Source organism: Cyclopterus lumpus, chromosome 19 (genome assembly GCF_009769545.1).
Source record: "Cyclopterus lumpus isolate fCycLum1 chromosome 19, fCycLum1.pri, whole genome shotgun sequence".
Taxonomy (NCBI): Eukaryota; Metazoa; Chordata; class Actinopteri; order Perciformes; family Cyclopteridae; genus Cyclopterus; species Cyclopterus lumpus.
Window position 1 is genome coordinate 7663287 of NC_046984.1, and position 20032 is coordinate 7683318.

At 46.5% G+C, this 20032-nt stretch overlaps 1 protein-coding gene across 10 annotated transcripts in view; it reads right to left on the reverse strand.

Annotated features, from left to right (window-relative positions):
• raraa (retinoic acid receptor, alpha a) overlaps positions 1-20032 on the reverse strand; it is a 154786-nt gene that overhangs the window by 14379 nt on the left and 120375 nt on the right. The window lies entirely within an intron of this gene.

Sequence of the window (20032 nt, forward strand, 5' to 3'; positions counted from 1 at the left end):
GCAGGACCGTAGTACAGCTGAGAACACACAATCCACACACCAAACAGCACTAATCGCACTGCACACTGGTCAATATAAAACAAGATTAAGTTTTGCTACATCCCTTTCTCACGCACACACACACACACTTTCCGATCCTTTTATAGTGTCTGTGTGCTGGTCTCAGCCTGCAAATCTCCATGCGCATGCAGCAGATGGTGCAGGGGAAGATTAGATCCAGAACAACCAAAATAAACCAACCTGATGCCCAGATATGTTCGAGGCTACTGGGAGAAAAATAACAGACAGAAGCACGGTACACCGAAACTCGCCAGAGCCAGAGCCTGCATGTTATCTCTGCCCTCAGGAGAGCACACAGCACATCCCAGTGGGTTTCAAGTGACGGGTGACAGTTAAGCTAAAAGCAATAAAACTCAGGTTGCAACACCGACCAGTGACACCCAATCAGGCCCGGGATATTAAGACATTTCATTTTGTGAGGCCCAGATGTCATTATGCCACTTTGACACCAGCAACAACCTTATTAAGTTCTTGGTGTAAATGGGTCAATATAGATTGAGGGGGAAGACTTTCGACCTAGGCCTTGAGTGAGACACTTATTGTTTATGCCAAAGGCTTTTTTTTAGCTTATTGAGCAGAGAGTATTTTGTTAAGGTGTAGAAAATATATATGCAGTTTCAAAAAAGTGGGAAGAATATAGTTTTCTGATGATGGAGGATGTAGATAAAGGAACAAAAGCATAAAAAGGAATTATCCTAATTTCAAATCGAGGAGAGTAATGCATTTAGCGGTAAGAAGATGCACTTTAAAAAAATGCTGTTGGGGAGGACAAATGGGAGTTATCCTCCCAAAGTGAGCTGGGAGGATGAAGTGTGAGATAAACAGTGAGAGTCCGTCCTTTGCTTCACATTGCCCTTTTATTGGTGTCATCACGAGCCGTCTTTGCCCATGCCACTGGGCCATGCTAACCATGTCAAACTAATTAACGTTAAACACAGCAGGCCTTACATAACATGGCATATTTTCTCATTAGCAAAAAAAAAGATTCAGTTTACTGCACTCTTCTGCCTCTCTTGATGTGGACTGAATACAGCTCTGCATTATTAGTGTGACCAGAGAGCTATTCATCCACGTTTAAGCTGCCTTCAGTAGAAGACAAACAGATGTGCCAACCATCCGCACACTAACACATAAACATGACAATTGCACCCATGCCTACATTTACACAGGCTAAAGGCTTTCCTAGGGCCATTAAACATTTATTTATTCATATATATATATAAACACATATACATACATACACACACACACACACACACACTCACACTCACACAGAATGCATAGTCTTAATGAGAGCACCCATGAAAATCTGGGACACAAGGACAAGAGACTGTGAGGGGGCTGGCGACTGTAATTAATTACAATGGCTGGCTTTTGGAGCCCTGTCAAGCTGAGGCATGGAGCAAAACAATGGCAGGCCTGTGGACAGAGAGGCAGGGAGGCTCAGCGGAGAGGACCGAGCTACTTAGCCCTTCAGCAGCCCTCACCAAGGCATTATTCAACACCAGCCTGCTTCCAAGCTCTGATCAACACCAACTATCATACAAGCCTGGCTATTGTGTGAAGGCATACGCACAAACACTGGAAGAACTGACTCACGCTCGCCTGGAGAGCTTTCTTCAGTAACCTTGCAACATATTAACACTGGAAATGTGTCTGGCAAGGTGTCCAGTCCGGAGCCCCTCCAGAGTCTGCACGGTAACTAATACTTGCACTACAGCTAGAAGATCATTCCTTTAGCCAAGAGAAGGAAGCATGAATAGACAATGATTTGCAGCTTTCCTTAAGCATGCAGGAACAGGAACCTGCAACTCTGAAAATAATGTTCAAACAAAAAAAAAGGAAGGAGTTACTGATAAGGAATTTACACACACACACACACACACACACACGCACACACACACACACACACGGTCACAGCAGCAGTGGTGGTTCACCAGGCTAAAAGGCTGGATCCAAGACCACAGCCTGGCACGTTGTCAGACCTGTCACAAGTCCATTTGAAGGAGGGCGTGTCTGTCCCACATCTAACCACTGGCTCTGGCACATTGAACGTAATGGATGTATGAAATGTAATTTCTAATTCGGAATTGTACCGTTATTAATTGGTCCAAACAATGTGTGAGTTTGGCGATGAATGAACAACGCACTTCTCCCATAAAACCAATTCTGAATGACCAGTATATCAAAGTGCCGACATTGAATTTACTTAGATCCCTCCTTTTATATTCACCATTGCAGACAAGTATTATAAACACACAGGTTTTGTGTGCCAGAGTGTGTGTGTGCGTGTGCGTGTGCAGACCCCCCCCCCCCCCCCGTTATCTAAATAGCGTAATGTGGAGTGGCGTTCTCGAACTCAGAGCCAAAGCACAGATGATTTAATTAAGTTCAAGTGTGAGTGGTCTGTAATGTCGCTCTTCAGATTCACTTTGCATACATCATGAGCCACAAGTGCACTTAGAGAGAAGCCGCGCCCTTGCAGCCACTTCCTCCATTAGCAATTACAGCATGCCTGGACTTAAATGGACAAATATGCACAAGACTGAAATTAAATCTATTCTGATGATGAACTAGCCTGAGCTGTAATCGTGACATAAGATAGCCAGGCTAACATCAGTACTTCAAAGGCCGTAAGACCACAGACCAAGACACACACACACACACACACACACATACACAGCCCAACGGCTATTATCAAGCCTCCAGACTCTGCCGTCTCGGCCCAGTGCTGCTGAGCAGTTCTTGAGGTTCAGCTCTAGGTTAGTCCTCTGAGATTTGATTACCTTCATCCCCACTGGTTACTGGGCCCAGCTGTGAAGCATATTAATGAGATTTCACCATCATTAGGAGGGAGCTAACTACATTAGCAGGCTGGCTGCTTGGCTGCCTGGATTGGGGAAGAGAGAAGTGGAGAAAATGAAGGCAAAGGGGATGGAGGAGAGGGAGAGGGAGGACTTTGACAGGGTCTTCCACTTTGTTGAATCCTACTCCATCACGGCCTCTCGTGTCCCCTGGCTTCTATTAGGTTATTTGGACATGCGCATGCACACATACTTGCCAAGTGTAAGATACATGGAAGACCATATTGAGGTCCATTTGTCTTTCCATGCAGTGAGTGTGTTTGAGAGGAGACACCACACAGACCACCATTCCGCGGGCTACTACGTTAAGTCTCACTTTGAAGTCTGCTTAAAATAATGGAGTGGGATGGCCATTGGAACAGCCTCAGGGATGGAGGCCGCCTTGCAAAATCCTGGGAGTTGCGGGCCAATGGATCATGCATGTCCATAAAAACGACCAACAAGTGAAACAGACCAACAAGTGAGCAGAGACAGACATCGCTCATGCTTAGTGCTCCACTTTTGCTAAATATTCAGACGTTATTTGGGGTTTTCAAGTCAGGAAAGTGGGTAAGAGGGAGGGAAATCGACACACAACACACGCACACGAACACGCTTTGTCAGCACTCTTCAATTACTGGAGGCGGAAACGGGACTATTTCCTTGCTAACATGGAAATCCTGCCATTCTTTAACAAAGCGTCATAACGGATCTCTGCTGAAAATGGATGGGGCTCTGCTCTCTGCCATCGCACTGATTACAGACAGCGAAGCCACGCACGCCATCTGAATACGAGCAGGGTGAGGGTGTGAGGGCGTGAGGGCGTGAGGGCGGACATCACGCGCTAGCAGGCACGCACAGACCGACAGCTGTAAGGAAAGCGACAGTGGGGTGTGTTTGTGTTCAAACACGGAGTGTGATCACTTATTGGAGGGGAGAGGGGGAGGAACCGGGCGGCAGGGCAGACAAGCATAAGTGAAAACACACACACAGAGGAAGGAGAGCCCGTGGAGGTTAACATAGGGCAGGAGAGCAGACAGCGAGCCTCACGCCTCCCGTATTCACTGTAACTGAATCCAGCCTTTCCTCCCCCGTCTCCCGCCACTTTCCACCTTCATCTCCTCCTACCTATTCCACTTACTGAGTCGGACATTCTCCTCGTCCCATTGCTTCCTACGAGTCACAGGAAATCCTCTTTCACGTCTGGAAGCCAAAAAGGGATTCAAGATACTCATCGTTAAGGCCGGCAAAAGGCCTTAAAATCTGACAGTATCCAACACAGGAATGCCAGTATCCGATTCAACTTCTACCTGAAGATTCGAACAAATTGCAGCGGATCAAACACATCATTTAATTGCCTTAGAGATGGGTTTTTCATTCACGCTAGTAGTCCATTTGTCCCTACTCCTTTCATGCATGTTGATATGATGGCATATGAATCTGGGTGCGTGCTTCAGTGAGGGCGAGTTAGGAGGATTACCGAGGATCCTCCTGCCTGGCTGTGCTCCCCTTAAGCTGCAGCACGTCTAGCTGGCAGTCTACCGTCTCAATGTGGAGACAGCGAGAGAGAAAGGGGGAGGAGGAGAATGCATTAGGATACAGAGCACTGTCACTAATAATGAGTCTCCAAATTTGCAGAGCAAATTAATGGGAACAATCTTGCAGTGTTGCGCAACACTACCATTTTTGGAAATATCAAGGTCCGACATGATATCTGGTTGGTGGAACATAGTCATAATGCTCATAGTGTAAAGGAAGGAAGGGCACGGATCAAACTGAGAGCTTAATCTGATTCTAATAAAAAAAAATCAGCGGCGCATGACACATCACTTCCACATTTCAGAGAAATGACAGCCTGCTGTTTTGCTACCATTGCAGATATTCCAATTTTGCAGAGAGAGCAGAAATTTATGTGACAGCCTGAGTTCTTTAAGGACCGAGCCGTTCGTTTGAAGGCTCCACTGGCTCCAAGACCAACATTTGATGGATAGTGCTAAAAATGGGGCCAAATACCCACCCCCCAGAGTGTTACGGCAAGAAAAACATACATACGCGAGTGATAGATGATGGTCAGAGCAGAGGCCAAAGGCAAAGCAGGTCAGAGCAGGAGTCTTTCTTGGCTGGGATGACGATCCCTCCTCCACACCGGGAAACGGAGAGCCAGATTTAGTGTTTAGGGGTAATTCATGGCATCTTAGCATCTTGAAGAGTTGAGGAGGAGCTGGGTGTTGGTGGCTGTATGTAAATATATTACACTAAACGCATGTATTTCGGAAACAAATGTGAGCGCGCATCTGCCTGTTTTGCAAGCTTGAGTGCATGCTGTGGGACAGCCTGTGCGTGTGAACGTCAGCATGCTTCGGTCTCGGCCAGGCCTGGTTTTTATCAGCCCAGAGGCCCCCACCACCACGTTCCAGAGCCCTTCTCCAGGGGCCCCAAGATAACTTCCCTCTCCACACTGCCAGGCCTCTGAAATAACAACACACCAGGTTTTCCTATCACTGCTGCACTGGCAAATGGAGACGGAACTGAGAACATGTGTGGACGAACTAGGGCGCGGAGGGGGTGGCAAGGGATCGAGCAGATGTTAAAAGGTGCAGCAACTTCATGTAGTAGCTACTTCATAGTAGCCGCTCTGTGCTGCTGCAGCCACACTTTCACACACTTAATGAGTCACTTAACCAGAATGCACAGGACATTTAAACCACTCGTAGATGTGTTGAATCCTAAGACAAATACCAATGTTTATAGATCTAATTGTGTAAAAACCAAACATAAAAAGGCATCCGAAGACAGCTACCTTGCCAGGGAGAAACACAAGTTCCCTGGCAACAGCGCCCCTTCGCAACCCTGAGTAACACGGCGTAACTCTACCCTGCAGCTGTCTATGCCTGCTGACTGACAGTGCGACTATTCGAATTGGCACTTGCCCCGGGGTGACTGGAGAAATTTGGCATGAGCTGATGGTGTGGGACATGGTGGTGGGCACAAGGGGGCAAAAAGCAGCCGGTGTCACGGCCAGAGGATGCCAGCATGTGGACAGGCACAGCGGGTCTCATACGAAGATGTGGGCACGAACACTCCACATAACATGATATCTATTGATAGAGTGTGTGTGAGAGTGTGTGTGCGTGCGCAGGATTCACTGGGGATTCTGAACGTACAGTTGGTCTATCAAGATGGTCTGACAGGCAATTAAAATGTTGTTTTTTAAAAAATGTGCACATAGATATTTCTGTCAACAGGGAGGCAAACTGAATGGGGAGCAGTGGGCCTATGATTAGCCAGCCTTTCCCATTGGATAATCCACATTTCCCACAAGGGATCTGCGATTGAGCTTGAATTTTGATTTACGATAAATCTCACGCATGCAGCAGCTGTACACGATCAGCTGAGCGACATCACTGACCCACATCAGGAGACAGAGGGAGGGCAAGAGAGCAGTAAGCAGGAAGAGACGGTTATGCAAGAGAAACAAGGGGCCGATAAAGAACGAGGAGGAGGAGAGGACATGTGAGGAGGCAGAGACGAACGTTTCAAACGCAGCCCCACAAATAAAAGTCGGGCACGTTTTCTTCTCGACACCCTCTTCCGTGTGAGAAAGGGAGACAATGGAACCACGGCGTTACCTCCCTTTGTCAACTCTCAAAGTAAATTAATAAACCCGTCCGTGAGTGATTTGCAGCTGTGACAATTCAAGATCACGGTCATCATTGGATCATAACACGAACACACAAATGCATAACCACGAGTGAAACCGCAGGCTTTCACAAACTGGTCTTTAATGTTACCGCTCTGGCTGTGAAAATGGCCTCATCAAACATAAAGCCTCGGGTTTACAGAGTGCCTGCATTGGTTAATTATAGAATTGTGCATGAGTGGATGACTATATGCATGCTTCTTCCCTTCTGAGATAGGAAACATAGTAGGAGCCGGAGGAACACTAAACCCGGGCCTCCATACATCTATTCTTTCTCTTCACGTAAAATGATCGTCAACGACATAACGAGCGTCCAGTAATAAGTCCAAGGGTCAGAATGTGTTCCTGTGACCTCAAGGCAATAATCACACAGCGTTGGAAAAGACACAAAGATAGTAAAAGAGAAGAGAGGTCGTGTGCCTTTTAAGAACATATTGTGCAGATATGATTTCATTAGCGGGAGAGTTATGAGCACGTTTCATTAAAAACAAATCACAGGAGAAGAAAATGACATCCATACTCATTAATCAACACCTATTCATCTTTATTGAGCCGAGTGCCACACACAGTGCCTCTCAGTGTTTACAGGCCAAAAGACCCTCATGAATGCTTATGCTCAAGTGTTTGCTCTTCACTCACTCTAACAGAGAGGTTATCTACCCATTGATACTCGCTAATCAAATGCGACTGGCAGCTTCCAAGGCCCTTCGTTCTTTAAGCGCATATTTAACAGTGGAGGAAGCAGGTCATAAATATGGAGAGGGCAAAGAGCTATTTGCATTAGAGGGCTGAAGTGGACGTGGAGAGGCCAGGAGGAGGTGGAGTGGCAAAAGGGGGAACAAGGGATCAAGAGAGAGGGGAGAAAGAGAAGAGGCTCATGAGGATCTGGGGAGGAGAAGAGAGGATCACCAGGGAGAGGCTTTGTCATGTTAGTCTCTCTCTCTCTCTCTTTCTCTGTGTGTGTGTGTGGACAACACAATAGTCAATCACAGGGAGAATAGATTACGAGGGTCTGGTTTTCTCAACTTCAGAGAAGGAGCATGACTGTGGAAATGGGGGAGAGGTCACGAGTGCAGTGTCTGCGTGACTCCAGAGGTTGAGTGTGTTCAGCGATGCCAAATGATGTGCCTACTCGCCAGGCCGTTTCTCTTAAAACCCGTTTAGGTTTGTCACTTCATGTACTCGTCAACATGAGTTAGAGCTAATAGTTAAACTCACTTGTAATTTACATCCGCCCTCAAGCCTCAGCAGGTTAAACGTGCATTCCTCTACTGTACCTGAAACCCATAATGACAGTTCCCTTCATAAATTAGCTCAAAAGTACCAATGTCAGGTTTAAAGTTGAAAGCATATTATTGTGGATGTAAGTGGAGGTATTTGCAAGGGCGCGGACTAGAAGATGCAGCAAGTCATTATCCTGTCACTAGTCTGTAAAAGAGCTCAATGATGCAGGGACCCAAAGAGGTTACTAGGTCAGCACAGGGGTCAAAATGGCCTAAAGACCCCGAGGAGACGGCTGACATATTTAGAATAGCCAGACGCAGAGGAAAACAAGCTAGCTGCACATTGATTAGGCAGAAAACAACAAAACAGGTCTTGTTCCTTCACATATGCAAGTTATGCCTCCGAGTCTGCGGCTGCTTTTTGTCAAACATACACCATGGGTCACAGTGGTGGCCAAGACACAAAAAGAGACCCCAAAGTTGCACTTGAACACATCGCAAAAGCTCCGACTAGCAGGTACATTCTGCACCTTTGTGAGAGGAAAGCGGGGAGGAGGTAGCGGCAGTCTCTACTCCTCATTCAAAAAGGGAAACCAGAAGAACGGCCTGCAGATATACAAGCCGTTGTTAAGATACATCGCCTCCCAGTTTCACACCGCTCTCACACCACACCTGGCTGCATTCCCAGATGGCCGTGTAGTTGTGAAATTATCCGTGTATCGGAATGATCAGATGACATGAAGATGAAAAATTAGATATCTTCTCATTCACTTAAGCTGAACAGTCAATCAGAGTACTTTCTCCCAACCGACAAGTAAAAACTCGTGCCAACAGTGCAGGACACACCGCAAAAAATTAGGGACGCAGACGCTCTGGCGGCCCGAAATTGGCAGTCGACCGCCCGATGGCCTTTAGGCTCATCACTGGACGGCCAGCCACTGCTTTCCTGCTCATGCCCCCTAATGATGACTGATTACACACATTTGATTCAGCTGTCTGATGTACGCTGTCAAGGGGCTACTTAGTGGAAGATTTGGGCAGAGCGAAGGGAGAGCGGGTGGGCGGGGAGAGGCAGACTCATTTGTCTTTAGTGTCAGCGTTAATGCAAAAAAATATAACAAGTTTAAAGTGAGATGCTTGTCGATAGCACCGGGAGGTTAACTTAGCGCTGTGCTTAGGAAAAATGGCTGATGAAAGCAGGCAGAGCCATAAAGGGAGCGCAGTGGGATGCTACTAGAATTTAATGAAGGACATGTTTAGTTTCCTCGGGTATTGGTTGTGCTTTTCCCCCTACTACCCAAATCTCTGCGAGAGTGTGTGTGTGTGTGTGTGTGTGTGTGTGTGTGTGTGTGTTTTGTCTGCGCTTCGACAGACACTAATTTCCTGCATGGATCCCTGACCTTTCAATGTAGCCTGGGGGGAGCCATTTGATCATGAAATACACAAAAACGCACACTATTTCCTGTGATGCGGCTGTCCACCAGTCAGAAGACTGCTTTTAGTGAGACAACATTGATCTCAACCTACAATGTCAGTCTTTTTTATAGAAAAGAAATGAAATACATTTGATATTAAAGGATTGAGTTATTATATGACCCACGGATTGATTAAACAGTTAACCACCAGAGTGTAATAAAGTTGTACTATTCAGTAAAAGATGTGGCATTTATGCTTTTCTAGTCTCCGATAATGTTACATTGTAAACAACCCGTCCGTTTTAAATCTGAAGTGAAAATGTGTATTAGACGAAGGTAAAGTATCACGTTTTCACGATGTGTTCACATGTAATCTCGTAAAATGTAGTGTTGGTGAGAAACTTGAATAGATCCAGTTGTTTGAAGGAGACGCTTTCACGGCAACATAAATAGATATTACAGATGAATTATAAGCTGTTTATATGAACTCTAAGCAGCTTTTAATACATCATTAAAACTACTAACGACCTGATTTGCTTTAATCCATAAAATACATTTGTATGTTTTTATGACGACACTGACGTCAGAGCGGTTGAAATAATAAAAAAACAGAAGGGATCAGTATCTGCCAATATGGATCGTTATTTAGAATCTTTTGTGGTAAACCGGTCTGTGACTACGATCCGAACTGTGAGTTTTATGATCCATTGCACCACTCAAGATTATTAAAAAAAAATTCTATAGGTGAGATGGAGCATTACGAAGCTTCAAATACACCCTCGATGTACAGATTTAATGGACAGCTTTTGTTTGCAACTGTAAAAGTCAGCAGCTCTATGTATTTCACTGCCAGAGCAGATAATAATTCATAAGGAACTCTTGCATTGAAAATACTCTGTGCGTCCATGTGTAAACTTAAGCGTGCCTCCTCCATCTGTAAGTGCATGTGTGTGTTAAAATGTTTGCATGCAGGCAGTCACAGAACCATGTTTGCCGTCTTTGCATACACGAGTAAGCAGGCCCGACAAAAAATGAGTGGAAGTAACGTGAGCCGAGCCCTCAGGTGAACCTGGTGTTAATGGTCCCACTTCTCCCTCTTGTCCTCTTTCCCTCTGGGGTCCAGTTAACCCCAGCTGGCCTCTGTCGACTGCTCCGTCTCCGCCTTGTGACCGGGGCCTCATTATGACCCTGGGGGTGACGAGGTGCCGTTTATGGCGGCCCAGTTCCTCTGCAAGTAGGAACACACTCCTCTCCCAGTTAACTCTGTCCATTAAGCTAAGTGGGCCCTATCAATTATTGAACGGTTTACATGTATAATTCAAGGGATAAGGGGGCCTGTCATGAATAGCGACACACACAGGTGGGGAAGGAGTACCGTACTTTTAATTCAGAATCGATTGTTATATTACACATTGTTTAATGTGATGAGGGAGACGTTGGGATGGAACAACAATTGTAATGTCATTCTGTGATGGACAAAAATAAATAGGGGGAAAGCAGACTGACGATCAGAGAAAAGACAATGAAGAGATGGAGAGTGAAACGGTTTGGCGGCCTAGTGAGATAATGAGAAACTAGCGTTGCTCTCTCTCTCACACACACACACACACACACACACACCTAGATTCATAAAGCGGACCAACTTGAAATACTGAGCTGAAAAAAAAAATAGGAGCGGGAGAAGAGAGAAAATTAGGGCAGAGCATTCAAAAGGGTGAGAAGGCAGCTGTATAGAATACACCCCACCAACCACACACACACCCTCCCCCCTCTGCTGTGTCGGCGTGGGTCTTGGGGGAGCCACCGATGTTAATACAGTTATTAAGCCCCAGCACTGAAGCCTGCTCCACCTCCCCAACCCTCAGCATCAAGGGGCTCTCTCTGCCTGCCAGGCAGCGGACAAGCTCACTGGCTTCCACAATGAGATCAAACAGTCCCAAGTAGGCCAGCTCAGGGGAAGCCAGTGAAGGAGCTTCCCGCTGAGCAGTGAGGGCAGGTGGGGTTGGGTATGTCAAGCCCAAGGAGCATCCCAGCAGGCTTAAGGGAAGGTGTGTGTGTGTGTGTGGGGGGGGGGAAATAGGCTTTAAAACCCTGCTGTAGTTCCTCATTCCCTTCCTCTTTCTTGAAAGTCAGCTGACCAAGATTCCCATCCATCTCTCCCTGATGTTTGGAATTACAGCCATTTAAAGCTTTCGCTACATGGTGAATGTCGCTGTGGAGGTTGATTAGAGATGAGCGTTGTGGGGAAGAAGAGGCTGGGGGGCCTTGTTAGGCAGTAGCACTGGAGGCTAGACCTCCATGGGCAGCTCGGGGAAACCCTCAATGAGTGCAGAAGGGAACCTGGCTGGTCACCACTGCACCAGAGTGACATGGGTGTAGGTGCGTGTCTAATCGCTGCATTAAATCCGATCCATAATTCACACGGGGAGGAGAAGATTAGCATTGCCACTCTTGCCTGAAGACAGGAGAACATGTGGGCAGTCATGCAGCTTAGCACGTAAAGGTACTCAGTGAAAAGCACTGGTTAGCTTAAGCTGCCATCTGTCTGCCCTCACTGTTTAACGCCTCTATAGCGGAAAAGGCTACATTTTTGTACGAGCTAAAACGGGATGTGGCTGGAGAATGGAAAAACAGTTTTTTACCAAGATAACTGGGCCACACATATTAAGGTTAATACAAAAAACAACTGAAGAATGGGGCTTTTGTCTCTTCATGACATTTGATACAAAATAAGGAAACGAGAGAAGCGATTGACCCGATAAAGACAAATGCTGTAATGTGGTAAATAGGACATGCATATAGGTCATTTGGTACCAGACTCAATTTGCCAACGCTGGCCTGTTGGCAGCCATTGGATGAAGGCCAAGGCTCCATCAGTCGCACTAAAACAGTAATAATTGTCAGTCACCCAGCCAAGCCTCTCTGGTGTCTGCCTTCCCTGATTTCTTCATTCTTTTCCTTTCCATTCGCTTGCCACTGCTTTTTGTTCAAAGCAAGGGCAAAAATCCAGAGGCCAAAAATGACACTAAACCCCATGAAAGGCTCCACAGAGATTATTGTTTGAAAATGCCAGCCCTCCCGGATCCCCCCTCCCTCTCCCGGTGTCTGAGGTCTCTCATCCCCCTTTCCTCCATCTCGTTTTCATTCAGCTGAGAGGTGCTGACAGCCCAGACACAATAATCCAGCTCTACTGTAAAAACCACCGCGGCGGCAACAGTGCTACGCATAAAGGTTTGCCACGTATGGCGCGAGGGCAGAGCCGGTGTCGCACCGCGGTGGTGGCACAGAACAGCACCGCTTCATCCAAAGGGGGCAGATGGTCATCAGTTACCACGGGGCGCCAAACTGTGTGACGTGACAACTCTGGTTCAAACTGTTTTTCATTAGTCAGCTCCCCGGCAGGGGGGGGGGGGCTCCTGCTTCCTCTTTGATCCCAGCGTTATCATTTAGAGCAAACAAAGATGTGTTTGTGTGCAATATATAGCAATAGGACAATAACTTGAAGACTTTGGTGAAAGGAAAGCATAACTGTGAAATGGAAACAAAATACATAATTTAGACTGGTCTAATCGCATCGTTGAGCAGAACTGTTGAACAAATGACTCTCCTCCCCCTCCTCCTCCTCCTCTCTTTTCTATGCACCCAGTTGTCTTTTTTGGCCTACTCTAAAAATCTTTCCTCGGGTTGCTGTTAAAAATCCCATGGAATAACAGAATGTGCCCTCTCAGTCTTAAGTGCTGCACGGCTGCATATTTCCCTATAAGCCCACACGCCAAATCTGAAGGAACATCCGGGCCGGCAGGGCTTTTTGAAAAAGAGATGACTAGGAAATGAGGAAAAGGCATTTATGTGTCGGTTTCATCCAGAGAGGAGGGCCCATGTCAACCTGAGGGTTTTTATATCAGTTACTTTCCCAGTGCATTGTCTCTGGGAATGAAACGAACCACCAACTCAACCAGTAACCTGCAGCAAAGAGGGTTGTGACATTTATTTTCCCCAGAACAATGAGTACTCCTCAGCATCTGACATGACCACTTAATTATTGTGCTATCTCCCAAGCAACTGTCTCTCTCTCTCCGTCTCTCTCTACCAAGGTGCTTCACTAACAATGGTTCTGATAAGAAACTACAGGTCGCAGTGAAGGTTAGACCGTACGTCTCTGTGAAGTGAAGAGCGTCCCTTTTAACACACGGTGGCTCTCAAAGTCGTTCCAATCCCTTCTCACTCACCTCTATTAACCTGGACATGTGCTCAGCTACGGCGCATCTCTCAGTTCACACAATGCTAATATCACAAACAGGGTTAGAGGGAAGAGTCCCGTAACCCGAGCCGTCAGTCGAACATGCCGTCCTATCCGTCACTATCCAGCACTACACTCTCCCTTCCCACTTCCGCCACACTGTTAGCAGTCTATTTCGTCCCGGTCCCAGGTGGGCCTTTAAGAGTCGAATGTCAGAGGCCGGGCTCCAGCCAGACACGTAATGAATATGAAATGATTCAGACGGGCTGTGGGAAAGATCAGACAGTGGCGTCCAGACGGACCGAGCTCCTCTGTCGCTAAGTGGGACCAGATTGAGCCCGGCTGACATGAGAGAGAACCAAAGAGAAGATACACAATATGGATATCTAAAGTTACTTTAGAAAGAAGCTTCCATAAATCAAGACATACAGAAAGGACTTCCTCCTAACTTGCCCTGTACGCACCCTGGAGGCATGATAAAGACACCAGGTTTTATGAAAGGCAGGCAAATAAGGACTCAAGTTATTAACCACAATAAGATCATCTGATATACTGAGACATCTCCTCTAGCTTAAGAGCTGGCCTGCTACCTGATTAAAAAGCATGATTGTAGCCGAGGGGACTTTGTTTTTTGGTGTGTGCACAGAGCTCCCCTACTTTCTTGCATGAAACACAAAGATTGAGCCCGTGCAGAGCGCTCTCTGTTGCTCCTTAGTCAACAACGCTGACTGAGACGGCAGCAACGCAGAGCTATTTCTTGCCCAGACAGCAGAAACCCAGCCAGGCTCTTGTATTTTTAGTATCCTAACCTCTACCCTATTTTCTCGGCTGTCCCACTCTCTAAATAGGAGGACATTCCTTTGTGTTGTGTTGTGTTTGTGTGTGTGAACTACTTGGAGGTGTACACAGTTGTCATCCATGTGAGGTTAACACGGATACCCAGAGGGAGACAGGGGATGGGGATGCTGGTGTGCTTTGGGCTCGAGCTAGTGGTCTGAGAGAGAGACTGCAGTGGTCCTGATGAAACAAGGAAACACTCTATGTAATCACTCTATATATAGCGGTGGTTGGCAAAAGGGGGGGTTGGAGGGCAGGACATCTTGTAAAATATGAGGAAAAATTAGGACGGGCGAGCATTAAAGATTAATCGTGACACTGACCGCCCGGCTCAGGCTCGCCATGCAGTGAACGCCACCGTAAAGATGGGGAACAGAGAGAGATAAAGTGGGAGAGAGAAAATAGACACTTTGGGAATGAAAATGCCTCATAGATGAATTCTAGGTTGATGAATGTACCTGGTTCAATACCCCGATGAATGTATGTGTGTTCCATTATGAGAGGGTGGAGATGAAACATGGAGATAGGGCAAGAGATGGGAAGCAGAGAGAGAGAGAGAGAGAGAGAGCTGGTGAGCTAGCCATGCAGAGCCCATTGCGAACAAGCCATCTGTAGAGATAAGTAAAGAAGTGATTACAACAGGCCCAGCTCAATTTCTGACAGTTGATGCTTGACTGCCCCCGTAGAGCCGAATTGATTTAAATGAAGAAGCTATGAATATTTTAGTGGGACGAACCCCCCTTTAACCTGAACTGTTTTGATCTCCCTACCACCCCGGTGTGTGTGTGTGTGTGTGTGTGTGTGTGTGTGTGTGTGTGTGTGTGTGTGTGTGTCTGTGCATATAACACGGCAGACACGGGGGAGACTGTAATTATTGATAGTGAGATTACGGCCCCATGTCACAATATCTGCAATCAGCTGTCTTCTTTAAGCCCTGATGAATCAATGACACTGCCTGGATCTTTTCAGTCTGCCCTGCTTTGTTCATCAAAGTCGGCTTTGCAGTGTACACAGACCCTTGTTTGGGGATTTAGTGTCAAGCCAAACCGGTGTACAGTACTGATGCCTCCAGGCCAATTCCCTCTACAAACAAGCTGGGGCCTGTCGCTGGGTTCACAAAAAAAAAACCAATCCAGACAAAAACCTACTGAATTTCTGCTCATTATGGAATGACGCTGCAATATGCCACACTACGGAGAAAATAAAAGTTGACAGGCAGCTGCAGCATTGTTTGTGTGTGTCCAAATGCCAGTTTCCCTGCCAGTATTCAAGGTGACGGACCACACCTACTTATTAAACAGTCATTAAAACGACTGAAAAGGGCACTACCGAACCACAACACGCATCTCTGTTTATCCTGGTGACCCTGTGCTGTGGTGAACATCCCAATCTGAGGGCATCTCTATATAGTACAGGATGAATTGCATAAAAAATGTTTTTAAAAAGAGGCAGCAACAGCTTTGAAGGTTGGTGGCAAGGTGCCGTTTTGAGAGCGAGTGATGGCAGGTTGTGAAATGCTGCCCTGCGCCCTCTCTCAGGAGAGCGGCGGCAGCAGGGTTGAACTCCCTTCACCCCGTTGCCATTACAAACATACCTTGATGACAAAATGTGTTATTGATGTTCACCTGAAGGTGAAAGCAGGTCTCTCTCTCTCTCTCTCTCTCTCTCTCTCTCTCTCTCTCTCTCTCTCTCTCTCTCTCTCTCTCTCTCTCTCTCTCTCTCTCTCTCTCTCTCTCTCTCTCTCTCTCTCTCTCTCTCTCTCTCTCTCTCTCTCTCTCTCTCTCTCTCTCTCTCTCTCTCTCTCTCTCTCTCTCTCTCTCTCTCTCTCTCTCTCTCTCTCTCTCTCTCTCTCTCTCTCTCTCTCTCTCTCTCTCTCTCTCTCTCTCTCTCTCTCTCTCTCTCTCTCTCTCTCTCTCTCTCTCTCTCTCTCTCTCTCTCTCTCTCTCTCTCTCTCTCTCTCTCTCTCTCTCTCTCTCTCTCTCTCTCTCTCTCTCTCTCTCTCTCTCTCTCTCTCTCTCTCTCTCTCTCTCTCTCTCTCTCTGGCTACTAAATCACTGTCACCATTCGCTGAAAGGGGTTAGGCAGACGTGGCGCAATAAGGAGACTGCCTGACACTTCCCCTCCTCTGGAAGGAGAACATGGTACCTTGCCTCAATGCTGTCCATCCATCCTGCCAGTTCCATCAAGTTGGGATCTACAAAGCCCCAGGAGGAAAGGTCCCTCCTCTCATCAGCATGTCCATGAAAGCACAGAAGTCCATGGACATTAAAGGCGATACAGAAAATAGTATACAGCTCAGGGACTTGGCATTGACAATATGCACTTCAGGAACATTAAGGCCTGAATGTTGTAAGCAGCTTTGCCAATGACTCCTGAGCGGATTGACTAAGAAAATAAATGTGATACTTCATGTTCTGCCTTCATAGATGACCTCTTCTGCAGCTGTTTATGACAGCAACCTCCCTTCAATGTCAGAAACCGCCGGATACTCCGGCCATCTCTCTGTTTATGCTCCGTTGTTCATGTTTTTCTCAATTCTCAGTAAACATTTGCCAAATAAAATCTGCGTATATAAAGGGGGGAGATTGATATCCACAGTTCTTTCACAAGGCCGACACCAATCTGCTGGCCTACACAAAGTCCAAATACATCACCCACAGTTTTCCATGTTGCTGCCGAACAGCACAAACAATGAGCGACGCTCTTGCCACGCTGTCTTAATGCTGCAGCCTCTCGGAGAGCCAAAAGCAAAACCATATGTGTTTTGCGACTCACCAGCAAAGCTCAAACTTTCTTGCTCCCCCAACCCCTCTTCTAAAAAAAAAAGAAAAAAAAGGAGAACAACCTCCGCCTTCATCATTGCCCAAAATTGCTTCTGCTCTTTCGTCCGTTGCACTGAAAAACAATAAAATACCATCTGTTTTTCTTGGGCCTCGTCTCCTGCTAGGCAAAAGGACTTCCGCACTTAAATACCACATGAGTCAGATTAAGCTGCCAGTCACCTGCCCCTCAGACACACAGCGTTCACGTCCAATAGCCCACTTGGTGGGCCCTTCCTTCAGGAGACAAACTAGCTAAAGCACGCCCTTCTCTCTGCCTCGTCTACTCTCGATGGAAATCCCCGGAGAACGCTTTCTTTCGTACTGTGAACAGCCTGAGAAAGAAAAAAAAAAGAGCAAGAAGCCTATGGGCTGGTGAGCATTTGAGCCCACCATGCAATCCCTCTTTCCTTCATACCCCCCTATTTTTTAGTGTGTGACAGTCATGTGATCAAGGCCATGCACATTCTTTCATGCATGAGTCCCATAATTGCTGTAAGGATTCTGACAGGCCCTCAGTGAAAAAAATCAAGTGCATTTAATCTGCGAGAGCAGAGCCCTTTCACCGTAAAGACTCAGCATTGTAGCTCTGAATAAGCAGGATACACGCTTGCCGACACTACCCTGAGTGGACAAACCTGCGCTGACAGACAACGGATGGAAAAAGTCAAACCACTAAAGTGGCAGCATCTTTAAAGAACTAATAACATCAGGGATGAAGCGTCCATATGATCTGGATTTGTGCCGAGCCACTTAATGGGTCCAGGAGGACGTTTGTGAAGCTGGCATTTAGTGTGCTCTTAGAGCCAGAGAGCTCTTCTGTAAAGCCTGTAATGAAAAGTTAGACCCAATGTAAAGAGGTTGAAACACACACACACACACACACACACACACACACAGAGGACCAACAATGAAAAGCACTGAAGGGCTGAAAGAAAATGTTAAACTCCACCAGCAGTCTGTTTCCAAACCCACGTGTAGAGGATAACATAGCATGAGACTACTGTCTGTGAAGTTTGGTATTTTAGAGAGTCCAGAAAGAGACGAAACCAGCAGATGTTTTCGGGATCGTCTCGTGCTTTTGAGCCTGACTGCTTAGGACTCCTGCTTAAGAACGGGAGGTTAAAAGAAAAAGAAAAAAATTCTTGCTCTGTTTTGTTTTCTATCCCTATGATCCAATAAGCCTCTGAGCCACGTGATGACACTAACGGATGTTGAGCCTCTACTCTAACCCGCCCCTCCACCATCACCAACGCTCCCTGGTTGTGCACTAAATGTTTTATTACATTCAAGCAGTAAGGCAAAGAGCGGCAAAGCCCCCCCCACACCCCCTGCCCTGTCCCCATCAAGCACACTGCAACTCCTCTGTTGAGCAACACAATGTGGAGTCGAGTAAGGGATCAGAGGTCTTTTCCTGGGCCAAACCCCCCCCCCCCCCCCCTCAGACGTTCTCACATGGTTTGAATCAATGCTGCTACGAGAGCTCTTTAGTGGGTCAGTTCGATAAACACTATGAAGCTCGCTGGATATCTGCTTTGCAACATGTCCTTTTAGTCAAGAGGAATTTCTAATCTCAAGTGAGAGAAAGAGAGAGAAAGACTGCAGCGCAAACAAACACAGTTTTTTAAAGCAGTTATGTTGTTGCTGCCGAACATCAGAAATGTCCCTTTGTCGCGTGCGCCTATAGTCTGGGAGACGAGGAGGAAATTGGCCCTTAAGAGCCTGTGGAGATTCCTGCCATTTACACTCTTTCAGCTGTGAAAGACAACAGAGCTATCTCTTCTATAAAGGCCTGCTGGAGCTTTGTGCAGTGCAGCTCCTTTGAGGGGAAGAATGGGAATGGCTTCTGGGATACTTTGTTGTTGCAATAAACCTCTCTCTCTTATTGCAGCAGATACCATATCAATAAACTGAAATCTACCATGACTCAGGTGAACACAAAATTCACCAAAACACACATACACACTTTAAAAAGCATTGTCGCTGACATGCTATTTTTAGACAGGCAGATAAACCTGTCTGGCACAGACAATACTAATTTCTGGTTGTATTTATAATTGAAATACGTATTCTAATAGTCTGGTGTGTGTGTGTGTGTGTGTGTGTGTGTGTGTGTGTGTGTGTGTGTGTGTGTGTGTGTGTGTGTTCTGTTAAGATACTACGGGATTTAAACAAACGGCAAAATGCAACACGGTGTTGTAATTGTTTCCTCCGCCTGCCGACTAAATATGAAGCGCAGGTTTAAAATACATTTAATTAGCGCGAGGCCCGACTGACACATTAAATATAGCCGAAGTGTCCAGTTAAGGCGCTGCTGCTGAGGAACGGTGGCCTGATGGTGCTGCTCTCCAGATTACCAGAGGAGCCGGGCCGGATCACGCAGGCAGGAAAGTTATTAACTTTTTATTAGCTGATTAACGTTGGCATGGTTTGGGAAACCTTGGTTTGCATTAAGTGCATATTTTGGGAACGCGAACGCTTTGGATAACGTGGCCTGGATCAGAGCGACGCAGCTTTAGAAAAAGGAAGAAGAAGAAGAAAAAAAACGTCAGTGTGCATACAGAGGCAGAAGAGAGAGAGAGAGAGAGAGAGAGAGACGAAAGTAGGTCAAGTATATATAATGCAGTTATGAAGCTCAGTGGTGGCGATGACACGCAACGCTGTTTGGCACATATTATCGGGCTTGAATAATTGAGATACAACAGGCTGGTAACAAGGGACTAAAGGTATTGTAATACAAATATATAGTCGTGTGATATTAAAATTAAAATATATATTAAGTAGATGGAAAACACGCCATTTATACAGGCTATAAATACAACTACACACGACCAGGGAGGCTTTAACTTCCCCAGTTGGCGAACTGGAGTTACGGAGGCAGGAAAAGGCACCTAC